Here is a 6513-nt window from a genome sequence, read left to right on the forward strand (position 1 = left end):
GTAAAAAATTTGAGGATTTTAGGAGCATCTGTGGTGGAGTTTTACCAGCTGCAGTACCCTATGTGTCCACTGGGTGGAGCCAGACACCATGAGAATAGTGGAGACCTGTCGGTGCATCGAAACTCAAAAAAACATTTGATTCATACATGAAAATTGTCTAGAAGCAGTTACTTCCGGTTTCCTGTAGGTGGCTCTGTGCAGGTGACTCATGAGCATGCAGACGTGTTGGGGGACGGACCGTTAGGACATGAAAAAAATTTGAGGACATTAGGACGATGCACGGCGAAGTTATAAGCAATTGATCTTTCATGGTGAAGGTTCAACAGTCGCCACCGCCACGGGCAGCATGATACAGGAAACCAAACAGGTGTCTCTGTAGGACTTCAAATCTGTGATCCTCATTTGGCTGTGTAATGACAGGGAAGGATTAAACAATGAGAGATAAGTGCATGTCAGTGTAGAACATGGCACTTCCTGTCTCCACCACAAGGGAGCGCCATGGTGACATAGAGACGTTCAGGGAGGGGCTCTGACCACGTGCAGAAAGTTTGAAGCAGTTTGGAGCAAGTATCTAGGAGAGAGAGCTGTTCGTGTATGAATGGAGAAGTGACGCCACAGCGGGCACGCCCTTTAACTTAGAGAAAAGCTTTTGATAACTTTTGATCAACATGGTCTCTAGGTGACAGCGACCGAATATGAAGTCAATCGCTCGAAATCCCTAGGAGGAGTTCGTCTGCATACCAAAGGTGGAAATCGCTGAAATTTGACTGCCAAAACCAAAATGGCTGACTTCCTGTGTGGTCTAGATCAATGGTGCAAGAGACTTTTATGTGCGTCTGGACGTGTTCTGTGTGTGTGCCGATTTTTGTCTTCCTACTCCAAAAAAACCCCTATGGAGAGGGGTGTTTAAAAAATTGAAGGGGGCGCCATTGAGCCAATTTGCCCCACCCACTTATGCAACCCCCATCAGTTGCTAGGACATGCCCCCGTGAACGTGTGTATGAATTTTCATGATCATAGAAGGTCGTTAAGGTCATTAAATACTCAAACGTAATCTCACGGTGAAGGATCGTCAGTCGCTGTCAACAATGTAGGAGCAGTACACATCAGAGTAAAAAGAGGTCATTTCCTGTTACCAGCAGGGGGCGCCACGAGTAAGTCAGGGTTTCAACATATGGAGGCGTTCAAAGTTACATGGTGAAATCATGAATCGTCGCCAGACTGTGGCGAGCCACAGAGGCCACGCCCTTCAAGTTCGAGAACAGCTTTTGATAACTTTTGATCAGCAGGTCCTTTAGGTGACCTCCAGTAAATTTCAAGTCAATTGGGCGAAATCGCTAGGAGGAGTTCGTCCGCATACCAATGGTGTAAATCACCAAAATTGCCATTTTCCATCCAAGATGGTGGACTTCCTGTTGGGTTAAGGTCATGGTGTTAAGAGACTTTTTGGTGCGTGTTGGTATGATAAACATGTGTACCGACTTTATAAACTTTATAAACTTTAAGGTAATTTTCACTACACAATTAATGTGATTAAAATAATTTATGATAATACATTTGTGAACAGGTTAAACAAAACATACGCGATTTATGATTTTTTAACTGAGTTTAAATCTGAATCTGCTTACACCTGAGCGTACCAATCCCATTTTAGACTTCAAAATAATCAGACATAATACCGTATTTTCCAGACGATAAGTCACACTTTTTTTCATCCTTTGGCTGGGTATGCGACTTATACTCAGGTGCGACTTTTATATGAAAACATATACAGTAAGTTAGCCCTGTGTCCTGACGTCCCATTACAAATATAATGGTAGCTGTTCTGTTCTCTACCACCTCCTGCTTGTCCACACTTTTGCATTCCGAGCATAGGTGACGCACACGTTCATGGAACGTGTGCTTGCAGCTGAGCCTCAGTCGATAGGTCGCCAATTCCAGACAGCTATATGAGCGCACAGTAGTCTGCTTTTTACTCATTTACAGGATATTTATGAATTTCTGGAATTAGGAATTTCTGTGTGGTGAAGCAAATCATTTCTGTGTGAGGACTTGTTGAAACGCGTGTGTCTCACTCTCAATGCCCTGCAGCCGCACCACTTAAGTTAAGAGAAGTTCAAGAGGCAACGTTACGCTAAAAATGTAGTGATTTACGCTGGCCCGCTGATGCGACTAATACCCCGGTGCGACTAATCTATGGTTTTTTCTTCTTTATTATGCATTTCTTGGCTGGTGCGACCTATAGTCAGGAAAATATGGTAATAACAATTTTGAACTGCCAAAAAAAGACTGCAGTTTATCACCAAAGGATGGCACGTTGACTATAAAAGACAATTGAGTCGGGTATACACGCATGTCTAATTAAGCCCATTACACATAGCTTTAAATAGGGAAATCCCACGATTCTCTGATTTGAATTGAATTGAAAAGAATTATATGATTGTCTCCACAAGCTACTATTCAAGCTGGAAATGAGTTCTGTTGGTGCAGTTGGGAAATCAACACAGGGAAGCACATCTGTTCAACTGGCATGAATTTGTTGTTTCTGGTTTTTTATCTTGTAAACTAATTATCTGTCTGTGAGGCTTGATGGATGCTCTTCCACCTTCACGTTCAGGTCACCAGGGACCTGAAAGGGGGTAGAGTGTTTCACTCTAGGTTTGGTGTTTTAACACAACTACTTCATGGATGAAAGGATTCTGAGATTCATTCATGTTATATTTCAGTCATGTCTAAATGATTAGTAAGGTCAAACTTGTTGGTGACCTGTCCAGGGTGTACCCTGCCTCTCATCCCGTAGATAGGACCCAGGACCCAGCAGGTTTAGATAATGGATGGATGGATTAAACCACAAGATAAGAAGTGGAAATATGTACCAGAAATCAAAACCAGAGCTGGATTAATGGTGTTAAGATGCAGGTAAAGTTCTTTGGGCTAACTGAGCTACAGCTAAATTAGATGCGTATTCAGGGGTCTGACCCCAAGTCCTGCTTTAGTGCCTTAGTGACAGCTGCATTCCCTTTAAGAGGGGACGAGCAGGTTAAGAAAACAAATCATTGAATGAGTCCAAGACATAGCCGAGACTGAATTTAAATAATATGCCTCCGTTGAGAATTATTAAAGCTCAGGCAAGAGTTCCCCCGCTTACTCAGGAGCAGGAATCTGCCAAGGTTATAGTGCAGATGGGTGCTCACTGGCCGGAATGTGAATTGACTTAACACTGCTGGTGTGAGTTCTGGAATAAAAACATTACAACTTTAAAAATAAAGGTCAATAAACAGACTGTCCAACAAGTAAAAAAAAAAGTTGTCAACAAATGCCTCGGTGAAACCGTTTGATGTGTCATTGTGATGACAAGTTACAATCTTCATGATGGATTCTAAACAAAGGAAGGCATCAAACTCGCAGGGGAAACCCTAGCCTCATGGAAGTCTGGAGCTCCCACCATCACCCACCATCTCTTCACTTCAGACATGAAGTCGGCTGATCATTTTGTGCATGTTTTGTTTAAGGTTCTAAATGTAAGAATCATTAAAAATGACCGTGGCCATTAAGTGAACTACAGTCAGCATATATAATTTAGCTAAAATAAGACTTAGTAGCTCCATCAGCCCCAGAATTTTGGATGCTGTCCTTCTCTTAGAATGTAAGTTGCTCCATGAGATAGCTAGCAAGCAAAAGGGTGCATTTTTTTAGTACATGTTACAATCTGTGTTGATTATACATACATTTTTCTTTGAAATGTTACAGCCTCAACATGGTATGGAGGTATTGTTAAACCACTGGAGGACAGTGGAAAAAAAACAAGGTTTTTAGTCAAAACTTGTTTTCCGTTGAAAGCCAAGCCGTCGAATAAGCTTGAAGGTTGAAGTCTGTGCCACTTACTAATCAAGCAAAAGGCTGTCTGCCTGGACGGACTCGCTCCAAATTGTACGTTTGGTTTCATTGAAAAGAAATCAGACAAGCAGCAGCATGTTGTGTTTCACACCAGAGTAAGCAACACAATCCACCAGTCAACCTGAAAATCAAACCCTAAAAATGTGTGGTGCTGTGTAAAAAAATAAAAAAGCGAGGTGGTATCTGAAGAAATGCCTCCAGCCAGAGCACAGGGAGCACTGCAGCTTCACTCAACTTATACATCTTTGCGGGGCTACTGCATTATGAAATGTGACGTTGGCTGCTCAATCTCAGAAGAAGCCAGTATTACTGTTTAAGGTGTTTGTTAACTTGATATCACCATGTCAACAAAACGGTTATTGTTTATGAAATACATCAGTAGCATCTAATGTAGCAATTCTCCACCCGATACTTTCATAAAAGACTAACCCGTTTAAGCTAATTTAGCATGTACATAATTCTTCATCGAATAAATTTAAAACATGAATTACAATATCTGTATAATGTTTATCATTTTAAAGGTGAGATTTGTCTAATGCGTAATGCTAATGCATGGAAAGTAACCTGAATTCTCCAAGTTGCCCACTTGGTGTCTTGGTAGAAACTTTAACTATCAGAGTCACTTTCAGCTCAGGTATTGTTTACATTTGTGTCCATAGAGAAAACACATCAATATCGTCTTCCCCATCCACCACCCCCACACCTACTTTCCAAATGTTGTTTGCTGTTGAATACATTGAATACAGTGCTGAGCGGCGGGATTCCTGAGTTGGAATCACAGTCACCATGATGCAGGCAAGTCTTAGGAGGGCAAAATTCAAATGGCATCCAGAAACATCCATATAACACATGCACACACAGCTAGAAAAGCAGACACACACACACACACACACACAATGTACTAATCTATTCATGAGTCTGGCCATGCAGAGGCTGGCAAGATCACTGCTGACTGGACTGAGATGCTGCTGATGCCTGCTGCTCACCTCACCTGACAAACAAACAAACACACAATAGCATCTCTGTGGAGCACATGCACATTGATTAGACCTGCAGCTATTTTTCTTCAGGTGTCACCACCGCGCGCACACACACACACACACACACGACACCATGGCTACTCTCACTATGGAGACTTTAGCCTCTGATGTACCTTCTCATGACAACCATATATGAAAAACTAATGATGGGGACAGGCCTCATTGCGTGAGAAGCAATGTCTACTGAGACTGCAGTCACTGTTTACTTCCATGTGTGTGTATTTAAAGCAATGCATTAAAAACAAAAAATAGGGCAAATTTGCATATTTGTACACATTTTATATATATATATATATATATATATATATATATATATATATATATATATACACACACACAGTGTATCCCTTTATCTAAATGCTTACAAATATGAATGTGTACACATAAAACCAGAAGTGAACAACAACACTATAATTAGACTGGTCCAGGTCAGGTGACCCCTTAGTGTGACTGGGCAACCTGCTCCACAGTGCCTTTCCATTAACACCTCAGTGTGTGTGTGTGTCTGGCGTACCTTCTCATGAAAACCATATATGAAAAACTAATGATGGGGACAGGCCTCATTGCGTGAGAGACCTGTCCCCATCATTAGTTTTTCATATATGGTTTTTATAAGAAGGTACGTCAGAGGCTAAAGTCTCCATAGTGAGAGTTGCCATAGTGTTGTGTGTGTGTTTGTGTGCTTTCCCAGTGTCTGTTATCTCTGCGGGGGAAAGGTAAAGTTAAGAAAAGAAATGAAAGCCACCCAATCAGCAGCTCCTTCATTAGTGAATGGGTGTAGGTGACTGGCTCAAGTGGACTGTGCAACTTGCAAAAAGGGAAAAAAAAGTGCACTGGCAGCTTTTGTTGGTGACTTCAATGTCTGTTAACATAGCTAACATGAGAGAGTGGAGGATGGTTTTTGGTAAACTTAATTTTCCAGTCGTTTGAAGCTTCATTCTGAAGCGCAGAAGTTCCTCCCACGCAGGACTCTTTTCCTTCTCCTCAGATGACAACTGTTTAAATTAAGGCTCGTGTTTTATCTACACAGAAATATTTCAGAGTTAAAATTAATGTGTTATTCACATAAAAAGCTTCACTGAATGCTGCAGACAAAATGTTATTTCTGAACATTTTTCCCTCTGCTGGTTTTTGACCCTTCTATTCAGTGCTATTTTGACCTTATAAACACACAACCAACCTTTTTTTTTACATTTAAAATCAGATGAAGTTGCTTTTACCATTTAATGTTTGTGTACAGATGACTTTATGGACATCCATCCATCATCTGAACCCGTTTTGTCCTGCAGCACAGGGTCACTGAAGCCTAGCCCAGGTGAGAGATTGGTGACCTGACCCTGGACAGGTCACCAGTCCATCACAGGGCAACACACACAGACAAACAACCATTCACACTCACACTCACAATTAACCTTACAAGCAAGTCTTTAGAATGTAGGAGGAAGCCAGAGTACCCGGAGAAAACCCACACAGGCACAGGGAGAACATGCAAACTCCACACAGAAAGGCCCCAGAATCGAACCAGGACATTAATTTGTTTAATGATATTCCAGAATAGTGTAAGTCACACTGACTA

The sequence above is a fragment of the Parambassis ranga genome, chromosome 6, assembly GCF_900634625.1.
Source record: "Parambassis ranga chromosome 6, fParRan2.1, whole genome shotgun sequence".
NCBI lineage: Eukaryota > Metazoa > Chordata > Actinopteri > Ambassidae > Parambassis > Parambassis ranga.